Below are 18,298 nucleotides of genomic sequence, written 5' to 3'. Positions count from 1 at the left end.
GATTTTTCTGAGGCCCTACCTAGCAAATTTTCGAAAAATTCAACTATTTATAATTTTTCAGAGGCTCCCTATTGTCTTGAGGCCCCAGGGCCGTGCCCGGGTGGTCCCACGCGTTAAGACGGCACTGCTGGAGATATTGGTTTGTGTGCGTATTTATGCTTTGAAGTGAGTGTTCTTTTATAAGGGAGATTATCTACTAAGCAATATTCTGCTTTGCAATCTTTTTACTTAGCTCTGATTGAACAAATTCTTTCTACGTGTTTTTGATATAATAATTGGTTAGTTTATTTGAATATGCATAAAACGCCCTCTATTTTTCAAAAAAATAAATTAAATACAAGGTGCAGTGCTGTATGCGGAAAAGCAATATGATGGCGATAAGGAAGAAATGCGTTGATGTCCTTGTGGAAGTTATAATAATAATTATTATACGACGACTTTTCTCTCAAGCTTCACAGTTCATAGTCGTCTTCTTCGTCGATGTAGACTGTAATCTCATCCATCAGCTCGTACGGTCTTTGCAAAGTCTCCTCGGGTGTAACGTCCGAGTTGGATGATGCTGTGGCATCATCACCAGGGACGCTCCTCTTTCGCTTGCCAAGGTACACCGGAGTCTGTTTCACACCCTTCAAAGACATATAAAGGGAGTTAATTGCAAATTTTGTTGAACATTGGATGAGCTCAGAGGCGGATTAAGGTTGGTTGAGGCCCCCGGGCGCAGAAGAAAGTAACGGGGCCCCCCTTAAATTAAAAAAAAGTGTAAAATTGGGGGTTTTGCTGAGGCCGTGAGAAGTCGGAGCCCAGGACGCGTGCCTGATCCACCCACCATTAAACTCGTCTCTGGATGAACTGAATCATACCTTGTGGTTTCCATAAAATTTACATTGTTGTGAATCTTCAAAATATTAATCTCCCCCAGAGTAGTTCTACAGCTACTACATAGGATCTACAGCCCTGTTTAGAGAATCATCTCGATATTAGCACCATACAATGATACGTTAATGGCACTTAAATTACGGTTATTAGACGCCCTTATGTGTTTTCAAAATTTTTCCTATTCATCTTCATTTTCAGGTTCACAGAATTATTTTGACGTGACTAGCCAATCGCACCTAAATGAGCGGCAGGTTTCTTTCGAAGTAATTTCAAACTTCAATAACTCGGCCCATGGGGGGGGGGGCATGTCCCTTCTCTTCCCATCGTCAAAGGAGGACCGACTGATCTAACGTATATGCATATATATATATATATATATACATTAAGTGATGATATGAACTTACTTAATCATCATCATCGTGCACCCCTCCTATCTCCGCCTATGAACTCAGCTAAAATAGACATAGCGCCGCCATCTTGGTCTCGTTTTGAAGAAGTAAAGATGAAAATTTGTAGCAGTACCACACCGACATTCGCGGCAGCCGGAAGTCGCGAAGTGAATCCACGATGTTCGACTTTCCGGATTCGGCACGTGATCATATCTCAGAGACAAATTATCCCATCCGAGTGAATCAAGTTATTTTGAAGAGGAGTGTATGCGTTTTACAACTTCATCATCCGGAATTAGGTATACAGAACTTATACGCAAACTAAGCACACATTTTTAGAGAACAGAAAAAATGCTATAAGGTGACGCCATTTTCATCAGAATATCTGGATTTAATGGCAAGCTACAAGCACTGAAAGATTGGCGAAGTTCAAACTCGAATTGTCGCCAAAATTTATAATCATCCTTTTTAGTCTACAACCAGTCAAATTTACCAAAAACTTGTCCATTGCACCCGTTTCGAATGAGCTTACAATAAACCATGAGAAATTCAGCCTTTTGTTCGCAATATATCACTGAAATCGGCGTTCGTGAAAGTAGCCATTTTTGTAGATTTTGGCGACAATTCGATTTTGTACTTCACCAACCTCTCAGCACTTTAGCGATTAAAACTTTGGCAACAATTCGATTTGGTACTTTGCCCGATCTTTTAGCTCGTCATTAAGTCCGGTTATTCTGATGAAATTGGTGTGCCACCAGGTCCCCCTCCCTCCGGGCTTTAGAAAATGGTGCACTAGAAATAATATATATATATACATACATTGAGTATATGTTCTTTGCTCCCCCTTCCTGCCCGGAAAAAGTTGAAATGACTGTCCTGTGTGTCACCTTAGGGGCCGTTCAAGTATTACGTCAGCAAATTTTTAGCCATTTTTGACCCCCACCCTTGTCAGCAAAAATCAGCAAAACTCTCAAAATTCTGCCCCCCCCCCCTTGTCAGCAAAATTTCATCAGTACTGCCCCCTACCTCCTACCGCATATTGGTGGGCTCAGAAACGTACGCAGGAGGGGAGCACAGAAGGCTCGTGCTCCCCCAGATGGAAAAAATATTTTTTAACGTAAAAGGTATTAAAAAAAAAATTAAAATTTCGAAAGAAATACCTTTATATGTTATTATAATCGATTTCTGTTAATTTCAATGCTATTTGAAGGGTAAGAACTCAAAATTTCTCTTTAAGAAATTCATTGTGACCCACCCTTTAAGCCATATTATGTTAAACCCTTTACCCGCAGACCAAATGTGGCCCTGAAGGTTATCTGATGTGACTGACTTGCCCCCTCAAACTCAATTTCGTAAAAATGAACTAAGCGGCACATTTTTACAGATAGCTTAAACGACCCGTGGCACCATTCCAGAGCATTTAAGCAGCCAGTGGTACATTTTAAGATCACTGAAGTAACCCGCGTCACAGTTCCAGAACACTTAAACGATCCGTGGTACATTTTGAGATCAGTTGACCCCCAAGATGACGCGTAGCACAATAATACAGCACTTCAGCGGTCCCCAGTGCGTGCGGCTCTACATCACCCAAGTTACCCGCGGAACATTCCCAGGTTACTTAAGTACGGATTACTTGAGTGATGCGCTGCACAGTTCCAGAGCCCTTAAGCGACCCGGAAACATTTCTATAGCACTTATCATTAGGGAGAATGTCAGTTCAGGTGGCGCACAAACTAGCGAAAGATTTTTCTCGTATTTGGCGCACCGAGTAAGATGCCATCAAGAATATTTCATATTTTCATAAAGGGTGGTTGATGACGTAAGCATAATCCAAACACCACTCTCCCCTTGTCATCAAAAGCCAGCAAATCGGAAACACCCCCCCCCCCCCCATCGATGCTGACGTAATACTCGAATGACCCCTTATAGGATTTTCTCTGTTCTTTCCAAATATGAGTTTAGTTTGCAAGTAGGTCTTGCGGAAACTTCACAACTTTTGGTTTTTTCCTGACTCGACACATTTCTCTTCAATAGTCGAACATCCGCCTATAACTAGAAAATGGTTCGATATTAGACAGGGTTGTTTCATGGTTTTTCCCTTAGGCTCGTCTATGGCCTCATTTCGTTTGGCAGAACAGGTCACTTTCACCCTGTATATTTTAAAAAATAATAAATTTATTAGCATGTAGAGCACTACTTGTAAACAAATTGTTCAATTTTATTATACAGGGTGATTATAATTAAAGCTCCCGTACTCTGAGTAGTTTTTCCGGAAAAACCTCTTATCTGAAAGAGAATGCAGCACCAAATTAAAAAAAAAAAAGTTCACCTTCCAACCACCAGGTGAAAAGTGACGCTTTTTTATTGCATTTTACATTTTTCCCATGGTCCACATAGCGTATATACCAAGTTTCAATGGAATACACCTTCCAGAACGGGCGTTACATAGGTACTGACACTACTCCGACCTATGTGACGGTCGTTCTTGTAGACTTATTTCATTGAAACTTTGGTATATACACTATATGAACTATGGGAAAATGTAAAATGCAATGAAAAAGCGTCACTTTTTCACCAGGTGGTTGGAAGTCGAACTTTTTTCCTCATGAATCTCTCTCCCGTAGTCATTACGACAGCCTAAAAATTTGGCTGTTTTTGAAGGGGAAAAAACTGCTCAGGGTACAGGAGCTTCAATTATAATCACCCTGGACATTTTAAGCGAGTCAGTGCATGCAGGAATGTGTTGCTTATTTGTATGTAGCCGCTGTGATGATCGAGTGGTCATAGTGGTGCTCTCGCATCGACCGGATTCGAGCCCCACCGTCACCACAGTGACGGTTGGTTGAAGTTGGTTTTCTGTGGTTTCCCAACTTCGAGGCACAAATGCGAGCCGACCACCACTTCAAAAGGTCTCCTCTCAGAGAGCAACAGTCCTACAACGGTACAATTTTCAGTCACTACACCTGTTATGGAGAATGGGGAAAAATGGAAGGTGTAGTGTTTTTATTTTTGTGATTATCATTTATTATACTCATTCTTCATATACACACACACGTAAATACTCCCTATTCATATGTGGCCCACACGTAAAAACAAACACTACACAGTCACTAATTACTCTTATTAATTATTATATGTTTCTGCGAGGCTGAAAATTGTATTATATTTTATATATTTTAAAATTGTTAAATCCCTCTTTTGTCCCACTTGACCCTGTTCGTCGACGCTGCGATTGGTCTCGTTCGATGGGGGATAAAATCAAGAAATCGAATTCAAGATCTCAGAACTCTCAACTAATAATTTCAGCAGAAATTCAAATTTCATCAAATTCCAGATTTCTATCATGATCGTGTTTCGACATGAAACTTTGCTTACTCTCCCTTCCCTAGTCCCTCTTCCCCCCAGGGGTGAGTCACCATTTTCGCGCGTTTTCATCGAGAGGACATGACGTGACTATCTGGTGACCCCTCCGCCTCCAAGAAGGCCGGAAAGTTGAAGGTCCAGAGAGGAGTTGACGAAGACTAGGCTTCCTTTTTGAGGTTTGGGGACTGAGAGAGGTTGAGGTAGGACGTGGTCTCCTCGCCACCTACTCCCACGTAAGTCCGGACAATCCTTCTGCCCACGACTGAAGAAAAAAAAAAAGCTCCCCTCCCTCAACCATCCGGGAGGAAGTTGCGAAAGCCGGTATCGCCATGGGTCAGCGACAGGGCCGTGGCCTTACTACCTGCCAAGATGCCGAGCTCCAGTTCCAGACATTACCAGTAAACGACTGAAAAGAGCGACACATCCCGACGAACGATATCAGCCAGCCACCGGGACATCAGCATGGATCAACAACCAGTGTCGAGCTCTAGTTTCTAGATGTCACCAGTGAAGACGGAAAATTCGGCTTTTCATCTATGAGCGACCGGTCAGCCACCACCATGGATCCGTCCGTACCGCTCCAGTGAGTGACACCTGCCTTCCGTCTTCCTGAGACAATTCGCATTCCATACGAGAATGAGTTGAGGTCTTCATCCTCCGTGGGACAGTTCGGTAAAGTACTCTAAATTTACCTATCTTTCGGATACTCCCCCGCCCCCCTCCCCTTTTGTTCGCTCCGTCATCTGACGATAATGTCCAATCCTGGATCTTCGCCCAGGGATGCCGCCGTTTGCGGTGTGTCCATGTACAACAATTAATATCTCTGTAATTTCGTTCCATAAGGGGCCCCTAGAACCAATGTTTAATTTTTTTAAAATTAAATTCTTAATTATTGAAATGTTGTCTTGCTTGATTCACTGTATCCTGTCATTTGTTGAGATGGCTTTTCTTTTTTGGTAATAATATAATCTCAGAAACTGTAAAAGAACCTGGGTGGTTATTCACCCCTTTCCCCCTCTTATCACGGCATTCCTCTATTTAAATTTGGTAATGGTAAAATTAATGTACTAAGAGTTAATCTAAATAAACCATATAACACACCTCACTATTAGTTCAAAATATAGATGACCGATGGCGGAACTATAACAAGCATTACATAGAGACAAACTTCACGGTAGGTTCACAACACATACACCAATAGCTTCTAGTAGGCCAGGTTCTCGATCACGTGCTTATATCTCTTCTTCATTGAGACTGAGCGGCCGGCCATGATCTGGCTAGGAGAAGGAGGAGGTGGTGTGTGTGTGTGTATATGCGTGGCTCTAAGGTATTTATGCTGTCGGAGTTGTGCTTGTTTCGTTTTCTTCTACTGTCTGCCATCTGTCTTCCATATTTTGAAGTGAAAATGATAGATGCTCGAATTTTATCATGTTGTGTAAGTATCGTGTCGATGGGTTTTCCGCCACGATCCACATTCTTTTGAATAACCAGCTTATATCCATCCCTTGTGGGGGTTATGGCCGGTTAGTTGCTGTTAAAGGTTTCCCTGCTCAATGCGGAGAGACTTTTTCGATAGGGGAAACCGCTCGCATACGTGCCTCGAAGTTGGAAAACCATAGGAAACCAACTTCAGCCGACCACCACTGTACCATCAACGAAGTTTGAACCTGGATAATTGTGATGAGAGTCCAGCACGATGCCAACACACACGACCGCACAGCAGCTCTCTGCCAAATATGTGTGCGATATTTTGGTTCTTGAAATCTGGCAGCTTGACCAACACCAAGCTAAAGCAGACCTCTGCTTTAGCTGGTGTTGGCTTGACGCGCCAATTCGGCGCGGCAAGCCCCTTATCGGTGTTATTCTTGATGCTAGATTGTGTCACGAAGAATCCTTAACAAAGAATGCCCTGCCCAATTTAGAACAAGTGGCTTCTCCGTGTAGTTCTAGCACTTGTAGTCTGTTCTAGCACTCTTTCTAACCAGAAGCAAACCGGAGGTTAAACATGTAAATACAGAAGGTGTTAAATGAAAGGCAATCATGTTGTAAAAATACTTACGTCTTGACATCTTTGAATCATGCACTGGGCCTGAGATGGCGTCATGTTTTTCGGAAAAGCCGACTGCAACGGAAGATGAAAGTTTGGCAATTTTAACTTTATTTTATTTCAATTACAGTCGAATCCCGTTTTAACGAATGTCGTTATAGCGAAAATCTCGTTTTAACGAACACTTTTCTAATCCCCCACATAAGTTTACGTAGGGACATTTTTAAATAACCTGGAATCCGTTTATAACGAAATTTCGCTATAACGAAGTGATTTCTATGGTATCTTGGAGTTCGCTATAACGGGATTCGACTGTATTGTAATAATTTAATGTTGTGAATAAGTCGAAATTGGTGTTAATGAATATCAAGATTAATTACTATTATTATTATTATTATTTTATCTCGAGAGCGTGTCTGGCCCTGTGGGTCCCCATAATTTATGAAGCTTAAAACTTGAATAACATTCTCTGGAATACCAAACATATTTTACCTCCATTTAACCAGTACTTATACCAGTTTCCTTTCAGGTTGAAGTTGGGGCTTGCCGTTGGTAAATCTAGGTCAGTCATTCGCAACGTGGGCGTTAACGCCCCCTGGGGGGGGGCGATGGAATGTTTCACGTGGGCGGTAGAAGCTACGAGTATAACATAGGATTCTATGGGTTAGATTGCGTTGGAGGGCGATGGAAGAAAAACATTTCTGAAGCGGGGGATGGTCTTCTGGGCGATGGGACAAAAGAGGTTGGTAAACTATGATCTAGGTCAATGGTTCCCAACTTTTTTACGTCACGGGGCACTTTAAAAGGGGAATTTCATTATTCAGCATTCATTTTGAAAACACTTGAACGATATTGATACATTAAAGTGCCACAGAATTAGGGATAGACATTAGACAACAATCTGCATATCTTGTGTAACACTCTACTTCTCGCATCTGTGAATACATCAACCCCTTCACATGCAACCCTTTCTTACAGGCTTTTGTAACAAATTTGAACTATATATGGTTGGAGTACCAGCGATAAATCTCTGAAACTAGCACATCTATTTAATGTTTAAGATATTGGGGGAAAAAGATGAGAAGAGAAGGTTTGTCATTGCCTCTCCAGCTATGTTCTCCTATATATATTACTCTTTTTAATTGTCAAACCATAGTAAGGGAGGAAAGCAATGCTGAGGAAAAGAGGGGGGGGGGACATTTCCCGTTTATAGGTTGCCAATCAAGCGTCTCGATGAGGAAATGAAGAGAGGGAGTTCGAATGCATTTCTAGCATCCACTCTATGCTGAGATATCACGCTCTTGTACGGAAATAGGTTTGAAGAATGTGAAAAAAAGCAGAATTGTGTGGGAAGTTAGATATTGAAAATTAAATCAGCTTTAATTCAGTTGTACAAGCCTTACCTTTTTAAAATTACAATTTGAAGAAACGTGAAAAACAAAAATTTTATGTGATTTACAGTCAAAAATTGGAAATTAGTTAGATTTGCAACTCTCAATTTCAAACAAAAAGCAATTTTCCCCGTAACATTAAAAGGAAATTCTCATAGACATCTATGGCTATATATATAAAAGTATTAGTAGTAGATGGTATTAAACGTTCAAAATTTTGGCAGACAGTGTACATATTCTGATTAAGCTTCATACATTATCATCCCATTAGACAGAATATCACAAATTTAAGCTGTTAGTTCAAAGCTAGTTGATTTTTCAAGAAAATGTAAAAAAGTTCAAGAATTTTCCACCAGGTGGCATTTTGGTTGTTCTTATCGGGTAGCGCATGTTCGCTCAAGTTTGTCTAGACACTTCTTCCATCGCTCTATCTTTATCCATTCAAAAGTTATGACAATTTGAAGATCTTGTAAAGTGACATGCGCAGCCTCTTACAATCATTTTGAACCTCTAAGAATCATTTTGGGATGCCCGGGAGCAAAAGGTAAAGTATTTTTTAGAAATAAAGAATATTGGAAATTTCACAAAATCTTGAATAACTCCTGCAATATGGCAGATAAAATTATGAAAATAGCGTAGTCGTATAGAAATACGAGTACGCTCCAAATGATAATAAAGGTTAGAATGCCATCTGGTGGAAAATTGAGGAACTTTTTGTGCTATTTTGAAATCTAAGCAAGGCTGACAAAAAATTTCAACAACCAGGTCGTAGAAAGGCATTTAGTTGAGGGTGAGCTAATCCCTCAGAAATGTAGTTGGGTGAAGGGCATGCCGTAAAGAAAAATTCAAAAAAAGGAAGTAAGGACACAGAAATTCAAAAGGGGCAAAGGAGACAGTGATTTGAAGAAAAGGCGAGGAAAGGGCAAAAATTCAAAAAATGGCAAAGTCGCAGGAATTCAACAAAGAAAGGGCTATGATAAGGCAAGAATAAAAAAAGGGCCTGAAAGAGGCAGGGATCGAAAAAAGAGCTGAAAGAGGAAGGGATTAGAAAAAAAATGGCTAGATCAAGACAGGAATTCAAGAAAGTGCTAGGAAAAGGCAGGAATTGAAGAAAGTGCTAGGAAAAGGCAGGAATTGAAGAAAGTGCTAGGAAAAGGCAGGAATTGAAGAAAGTGCTAGGAAAAGGCAGGAATTCAAGAAAGTACTAGGATGAGACAGGAATTGAAAAAATAGCTAGGATGAGACAGGAATTGAAGAAATAGCTAGGATGAGACAGGAATTTAAGAAAGGACTAGGATAGGACAGGAATTTGAGAAATGAATAGAAAGAGGCAGACGAATTTAAGAAATGGCTAGAAAGAGTTAGGAATCGAAAAAAAAAGCTAAAAAAGAAGTAAGAATTTAAGAAATGGCTAGGATGAAACAGGAATTTAAGAAATGGCTAGGATGAAACAGGAATTTAAGAAATGACTAGGATAGGACATAAATTTAAGAAATGAATAGAAAGAGGCAGGAGGAAAGAAATGGCTAGAGAAAAGCAGGAATTTAAGAAACGGCTAGGAAGAAACAGGAATCGAGAAAAAGGGGCTACATATAAAACCATTATTCAAAGGGGAAGAAATTCAAAAAAGGACATTGGAATGAATTTAAAGTATCGTCACTCACCTTTTTTGTTGATGAAATGACTAAAAATAAACATGAATATGAAACATGAAATACAGAACCACCTCCTTTTTTTGCGGACACCGGTGGGACAAAAAAATTCGTTCATAAAAGAGGGATGACCGCATTTGAGGAGTGTCCGTTAAGAGGGGTTTTACTGCATATTTCAAAAGAATATAGACTTACTGGGTTAAAAAAAAATTCAGGATTGATGAAATTTTCGAATTAATGAATGAATTAACTTTTAGAAGTAGTGAAAATTCTCAAAACACTCATGAAAGAGATCTATTCAGAATCAATGTGAAAAATAATTTAAGAAATAATGAAAAATAATTTAAGGAGAGAAAAATAATGAGAAATAATTTAAGAATTAATGAAAGATGTAACTTCAGATAGAGAGGCCTAACGAAATTCCGAATTAATATCATTGAAATAATTTTAAAATTAGAGAAAATTCAGAATATTGTAATGAAAACAAAATTCCATGTAAAATGAAGGTTGTAGAACTAATGAAGTAATTTCAGAATTCTGGGTGAATGAAAAAAAGTATTCGTTTATGTGCCCGCTCCACGATGAAGTTGATCGGGCCCTCATCAACAGTGTGCACGAATTGTTCAGTAACATATTATACAGTTGGAAGGAATTTTATATATATATATATATATTATTTATATATATATATATATATCATCTCCGAAGCAGTGGTGGGAAATTTCCCATATTCGTGGGAAAATACTGTTCCGGATAATTTTTCCACAAGACTTCGGGATTGCAAAACAAGAAGCGGTTCGACGGACAATCACAGATTTATTTGCAGAATAGCAATTTACACGTATTTACAGGCTAATCAGAGAGCTGACAACTTTCTCGCTAAGTCTAAACACAACTGACTGAATCTCTTTGTGCCTGCCATCTTGTGAGCGCCACGGTATTTATAACCCCGGAGAAACTTCCAGAAAAAGAACATTCCACAAGATTCTATTTAGTTTCCTAGTCGGCAGCGCCATCGTACGGAGGAGGTTGAACCAATGTTTGAAGGGGCGGGACTTTCTAGATTTTTCTCTACACGCCCTGCCAGTTCTCCACCAATCACATGTCTCTGCGCTAGACCGAAACCGGTATCAACTGATTTCGACATTTTGAGAGCCATCAGAAGATTGCGATAAAGACTTGCGCCATCTATCGTTCATAATTCGTAACAATACAAATACAACACCACAACAGGCAAAATGCCCAACGAGGTGGCTGAGAAAAAGATGCCCACAATAAATATAGATGTCATATAATTCAAAAATACAGCAACCCAATTAAAAACACAATCACAAAAATTATAAACAATATATAAACATGATAAAATATTATACAATGTCCATAAAGAATATTATAGTTCCATATAAATGAAAGGTTATCTAATTAGCCAAAATTTGTTCAAGAGAGAAATTTCTTAGCATTTGTGGTAAATTTTAAAAGAATTTTTTGTGAAAATAAAGAAATTAATGCAGTGCAATACTTTTTCTATAGTAAAATACTTGAATTACGTATTTTTTCTGCTAGATGGCAGCGCATTTATCGGAATGCGTGGAAAAAATTTAGTCAAAAGGGAAATTTTGCTGGAAGAGGTTACCATCACTGCTCTGACGGGATCTTAAGGTAAAAACAGTGTTTAATCATATCAAAAAGTTATGCCGAAAGCAATTCAAAATAAACAGGGAATCTACACACCAGAAATATTTCTACCTACAGATATAACAATATGGCCAAGTATGCAAGACCAAAGAACATTCTATGTAGAGATTCGTAACAATTACCGAATAACAACATGTCTAGATATACAGAATTACAAAATTGTGTGTTCACATGCAAGCCGCGAGTGGAATGTAATATTATTGTATCTTGTCATTGTCACTATTGTATATTTGTCAAACATAACGTGCAGAAAAAAAGAAAATAAAAGAGAAAAACATACAAATACAAATACAAATACAACACCACAACAGGCAAATTGCCCAACGAGGTGGCTGACTTAAGAACATCATGGATCCCCGAGCCCTTTTTTACCCTACCTACGAGCCCTACCTACTACTGCTACACCACACATGCACCCCGCCCACAACCCCCCATGGAACCCCCAACGAATCGATACATGCGGGAATGTGCGTGTACGTGTAGTGAAACCTGACGTGAAGTTTTTGTTGTTTCTCTGTAATGCTTGTTATAGTGTAGTGCTGCCATCTGCCACCAGTTTTTCAAACATATATAGGATATTGGAAAAAGAAAAAAAGATGAAGAAAAAGGAAGCAAAGAACTCTCTTCTCTTCCTCTCTGCACGATATTGGATTTGTAAGTGTCTTGTATGTGTTATAGCTGATGTTTAGATGATTTCTATTGATTTCATGATTTTTAATTAAAAAATTAAAATATATTGGAAAAAATACCTTGAATGTTATTATAATAAATTTCTGTTATTTCAATGCTATATGCTGAACCCATGGTCCACGGGACAAATATGGCTCTAGGGGCTTATCTGATGTGGCCATCCACCTCAAAACTAATTTTGTTAAAATGAACTAAGCGGCCCATTTACAAATCAATCAAGTGACCCGCAGCACAATTCCAGAGCATTTAAGCGGCCCGTTGCGCAGTTCTACGTCACTCAAGTTACCTGCGGCACATTCCCAGATTACTTAAGTGACCCGCGGCATATTCACGGATCATACGAGTGACGCACGGCACAGTTCCAGATCACTTAAGCGGCCCGCGACACATTTCTAGAGCACTTAAGTGTTCCGGACGCGTTTCCAGATCACTTAAAAGATCCGCGGAACATTTAGAGATCACTAAAGGGGCTGTATAGAGGACTTATCAGTGGGGGGGGGGGCTATTAGTTCAGGTGCCTGCAAAGTAGGGAAAGGTTTTTCCGACGTAATACTTGAATGACCCCTTATCACCAGCCGAAATTGACGATAATTACTCACTGGGAGCCACCTTTAGATTAATATAGGGCTTTGGACACAAAATCGGGCATTAAACATTGTTTTCGGATATCTAATGATTAATTGTAGTTATTATTGTAATGAAATTTAAATGAAATGACTTACAGTTCCGAAGCAGCTGAAGGACTGCCAAATATCCATCAGGGTGCGCCAGATTTGCGAGAGAGAAAAAAACAATAAAAATGATCAAAAAGCAACACAATCTGATCACAAGATATCAACAGTACTGATAATTAATTAATTATTAATTATTTTTTTAAAGTGAAACAAAATCGATACTCACATAACCCTGTAGAGCTAATAACGGACAATTCACGCACTGGCTCTGAAATTACGGTTTAAAAATTTAAAAAAAAAAATGGCGTAGGTTAATAATTAAGTAATTATGCTAATTATATAGGTCCAGTATTGATAACACATTTAAGTGGATAATTAACCGAGTACGTACTGGAATGTAATTGGTTGTCGATTGATAGCATATCCTGTATACCTGTAAAGAGAGAAATGCATTAGAGAGATACTATTGTACATCATCGAGTCACTTTATTATGACCATTCAGATAAGCGGCCTTGTACAGGTCGTGCTGCAATTGGATGGTCTGGAAGGGAAACAATTAGATGCTGGAAAATTGTGATAGGCATCTAGAGCAGCGGTTCTCAATTGGGGGTGCGTGGACCTTCCAGAGGTTCCACGGCGCAATATCAGAATTATGTGTATAAAAAAAATTATTGCTAAGATGAAAAAAAAGAACTATTAAAACGAATTACTTAAAAACAAATATCTTAATTAAATTAACACGTAAAAGCACCGGTGCAACGTTGGAAGACTGCCTGAGCAATATTGTTATGATTTGACGAAAATTGTAATTTTGGCGGCAGCTCTCGATAGAGCTATGAAACGTTGTTTTTGTTCTTTCGCTGTCCAGTAGATTGCATTATTATTGCATGAAATTTACTAGTACTCAATGAAATGTTCTCTATTGTTCGAGCACATTCTCGCTGGTAGATGGCTACAGTTTCTGCTGCTGTAAATGAGGGTCCATGGCAGACTCCAAGATTTCCGGGGCGGGGGGGGGGGGGGTACACGACTAAAAGTATTTGGGAACCGCTGGTCGATGGAGTGGTCCGGGGACGATAGAAGCTACGAGTATAACATAGGATCCTATGGGTTCGCTTGAGTAGCGGGGGGGGGGGGGCGCCGATGAGAGAGAAAAAAATTCTGACGGGGGGGGGCGATGGTCTAGAGCAGAGGTCTTCAACTTTTTCCTAGTCTCTAGCATTGCCTGTACTCATCATCGAAAGCAGAACACCCTTTATACAGCAAGTTTGAGATAAGAATGCATGAAATCAGGATGATTTCAATCTTTGAATACAATGCGTACAAGTTTTTTAACTGGAATTGTTGATCAAGTGCTCGCGAGTACGGAATCGGATACGAGCATCGAGAATTCTGGGCGGTATAGGAAGCACTTAGATGCTCGTGAGCAACGGGTTGAAGATGCCTGGTGTAGGACAAAACAGACTACTGCGACTAAATAAGAGAGTTTCCCAAACGTTCTCCATATCGCCCCTTTTTCAAATATATCTTCTTCCATCGCCCACAATTCAAGGCAACCCATAGAATCCTGTGTTACACTCATACTTCTACCGTCCCCTTGGACAGCTTCATCGTCCCCGGGACGGAGGGGGGGGGGGCGATATTGTCCACTTTAGGAAACACTGGACTAAACCAGTACACGTAATGGACTCCCCACCACGTAACCAATATGGTAACACACGTACATACACCTCATACACATTCATCTACAGAATTCCTGACGAATCGGTACACGCAATAATGGGTGTGTATCTCAGTGTGAAGGCTGAAACACACTACGCTGACGTGACGTGATTTCACGTCATGTCAGAGATGTTGTGAATTCTAATTCGTGGAAATTCTGTGACGTGGGAATTTCACGTCGTATAATTTAAACGTCATTGAATTTCCACAAATCAGAATTCACAACGTCTTTGACGTGATGTGATTATCACGGCAGTGTAATGTGTTTCGGCCTTGAGTGAGGCCCTGACGAATGCATGCTGTGAGAGCTGAGCTTGATACGCGTTCTTGTCGGTGCTGTCATTTGTTTTCCATATTTTGAAATGAAGATGCTAATACTTGAAATTTTTCATGTTGTGTAAGTATCATGTTGAAGGTCTGCCTGCTTTCTAGAATGGGAGAATGGCTCGCATTCCCTTTTCAAAGTTGGAAAATTGCAGAAAACCAACTTCAGCCGAACCAACACTGCGTCGTCAACGGGGTTCGGACCTGGATCCTTAGAATTAGAGTCCATCACAATGACCACTCTGCAATGCACTGCCGATACTGATGTGAATCCATTCTTTCAGATCGTAGGTTACAACCACGAATATTAATTGCATTTAGTGGAATTTTATCAGTTAGTCCCCACTGTTTTTACCAAAATTTGGGAAGGGAGGGTTGATCATGAGGATGTGACTGCGGTGATCATGGTCATGGTCCCCACAAAGGTGGGACTGACAGGGCTCCCACCGGGGCCCGGGACGATTCTTATAATTTTTGATTTTTCACACTATAATGTCACCATAGGTTCCCGTGAAATAATTGGCTTGTGGGCTCGCTAATGATCCCAGTCTAGGGGCCCTTCTACAGGATATGGGGGGGGGGGGCATGACCATGGTCATTTTATAACTAATTTACTTTGGCTTTCAATATCATGAACGAGTTTTTGTGGCAGGAATTGATTATCACTTACGATGAGAGGTATGATGAGCCCTTCCGTCAAAGCGAATGCAAATGCTCCAACTAAAGCGCATCTCAACAATTTCTTGCGTTTTTCCGTGACATCCATATTGTGATTTTTCTGTGAGAAATATTAATGAAAAAAAAATTTTTACTACATGAACTTTTCGTTTTGCGTTGATACAGTTGACGCTCGTTATAACGATCCGACTTTATAGCGATTATTCCATTACAACGACCGGTAGGATAAGTCCCACATGTTTTCATTGAATGACTATCATATATGTTTTACTTTCGATATAACGACCCTCCCAATATAACGTCCGTTTTCAACGGGACGAAGGCGGATGTCGTTATATCGAGCATCGACTGTATCACTCGAAATCATCAAATCACGAATAACGTATCGGGAAATTTCACAGGAAGGCGTGCCTACTGATGAAACTCCTGCCCTACTTTCAAAGTACCCCGTGCTTTTTGGTTTGAATCTGAACAATTTATAAATTGCTTGGAAGATCTAAAACTAAATTGTGAGTCGATAAATAATGACCATAAATTCGTTTGTTAACTGGACATCAGGTTGAGAATCGACGGAAGAGAAAATCAGAATGAATGGAATTAGCAAAAAAAGAAATTTAAGAATTAATATAATTAAGAAAAATAATTTTTGAATCAAAAAATGATTTGAGAATTGATGAAAAAGAACTTCAGAGAAAAAAAAAATTGAAAGAATTTCAGAAAAAAAGGAAAGAAGAAATTTAGAATTAGAAAAAAGATGTAATATAATCATATTTTCATTTATATGATTTCAGAATTAATGAATGAATTAACTTAACTGCTGAAAATTCTTAAAACTAATTAAAGAAGCCATTTCAAAATCAATGAAAATTTGGAATTGGTGAAAGAGATGTATTGATTGAAGAATTAATGAAACGAATTAATGAAACATTAAGTTAACGAATAAATGAAACATTAAGTTAACGAATAAATGAAACATTAAGTTAACGAATAAATGAAAAATGATTTACGAATTAATGAAAGATGATTTATGAATTAATGAAAGATGAATTGAAAATTAATGAAAAATGAATTGAAAATTAATGAAAAAGAATTTACGAATTGATGAAAAATGAGTTACGAACTAATGAAAAATAATTTAAGAATTAATGAAACGTTCTTTCAAAATTGGAGAAAGATATAATTTCATATACAACAAAGGTTCAAAATTAAATAATTTTAGGCATTAAAAAAATTCAAAACTAGCGTAACTATTTTCAGAGTTAATCAAAAATCTGAACTTTTACAATGAAAAACAAATCCAGAAATTTTTGTAAATGAAAATTTTTTAACTAATGGAAGTCTAATTTCTGTACCGCTACTTCAATGAGGGCCCGTTGGTCCATCTGTCAAGACTTCATTGTACATCATGGCATACTTCTAAAGCTACCTGGACTCAAGGGCCCCCGATCAAGTACCTTAGGGGCCACATGATAAGACCTCGTTGAATGATTTTCAAGCGTGATTATCTTACTGAGAAATGAGAGATTTTATTGGTTGACCGGTACTTTTTCTCAGCCGGTAGATCCCTCCGTCCCAGAACACCATTTTGTCTTTATGGCTCGTGATGTTCAGACGGCACCGAGTACATTTATATAAATTTCAATCTTACAATTTTTAAATTTAGGGAGTAAACGCCTATTCATCATGATCATTACTCCGAAGGGTGTCGTTTACTCCCCTCAAAAGATCGGTATTTAAGCATTGGAGTGAATTGAATTAATACAAACAACTTACCTGGTTGACTCAACGATCACTTATAGTCGGGCCAAACTCACTGACAGGGCCTTTTTTGGGCCGTGTTTGGTTTTTTTGGTCTTCCCTTCCTTTTCAAGCGGCCCTGCAGGACATAATGGACGCTGTCAAACCAACGTTTTTTGTACCGAATAATGTTGACGGCTTTCAGGACAGAATCTTTTATAGTTAACAAAGTTAGTATAACTATTGACTGAGTTTTCTTCACATGAGTGGGTCCGTGTTCCAAACAAAAGAGGGCCTCAAACAGTTCTATATAGGCTCGAATTCAGGCTCCCATTCACAGTTTTTTCGTGAATAATGATAATAATTCGCGTGAGTGTAGTTCGTTGACTTCGATAGTTCGGCGTTTTGTATCGTGTCAGTTCATGGGGTCAATATAACATGTGGTCATAGCGGTATTGATATCTCCGAGTTATATCCTTGGTCTGGACTGGAACCATGTGTGAATATGACCAGTAATTATCACCGTAATAATGGCAATTATGGTCCTCGATGGTGGAAAAGTTTACGGCATAGGTCGCAGTATTTTAAGGTGACGATAATGGATTAAAATATCATAAGCCTATGAACATCCTAGGACCACGCCTTTGACCACCAAATTTTTCGGAAATAGGCAATGCTCCTACGGGATTCTAGGACACACAACGTCACTGCTGCCATGCATTTCTAAGGGGTACGCAATTTACTACGTATTTCTAAGACTATGTCACTCCTGTCCCGCATTAAAATAGTGGGTATCCAATGCTCTTACGTTATTCTAGGACTATGTCGTTTTCCTTCAGCGCATTTCTAGGCGATACGCAATTTTCCTTTGTGTTTCTAGGACTACGTAACCCCTGCCATGAATTTCGGGGGAGGGGGGAGGAGTAAGCAATGGTCAGTTTTTAGGGACCTACGACTTTTTAGCTCGGGATGTATTCAAATTGGTGAAAGAGAAGTATGGTAGTTTTGCGTACATAACGCAAATTGTCATAAACATTAATTTTACACTGTCTGTGTTGC

At 39.3% G+C, this 18,298-nt stretch overlaps 2 long non-coding RNA genes across 2 annotated transcripts; both read right to left on the bottom strand.

Annotated features, from left to right (window-relative positions):
• Positions 1-302: 302 nt before the first annotated feature.
• Positions 303-6,741, bottom strand: LOC149083505 (uncharacterized). The gene is made up of 2 exons (XR_016193014.1): positions 6,688-6,741; positions 303-626 (listed from the first exon to the last, which is right to left on the bottom strand). It is a non-coding gene; the product is annotated as an uncharacterized LOC149083505 (long non-coding RNA).
• Positions 6,742-11,353: 4,612 nt separating this feature from the next.
• On the bottom strand, positions 11,354-17,409 carry LOC149083504 (uncharacterized). The gene is made up of 6 exons (XR_016193006.1): positions 17,276-17,409; positions 15,495-15,602; positions 13,169-13,210; positions 13,004-13,045; positions 12,826-12,846; positions 11,354-11,371 (listed from the first exon to the last, which is right to left on the bottom strand). It is a non-coding gene; the product is annotated as an uncharacterized LOC149083504 (long non-coding RNA).
• Between the last annotated feature and the right edge of the window lie 889 nt (positions 17,410-18,298).

Source organism: Pholcus phalangioides, unplaced genomic scaffold, assembly GCF_987345545.1.
Source record: "Pholcus phalangioides strain wild (caught in Gottingen) unplaced genomic scaffold, Ppha-v1.0 ptg000008l_1, whole genome shotgun sequence".
Taxonomy (NCBI): Eukaryota; Metazoa; Arthropoda; class Arachnida; order Araneae; family Pholcidae; genus Pholcus; species Pholcus phalangioides.
This window is presented reverse-complemented; position numbering and strand designations above follow the sequence as displayed.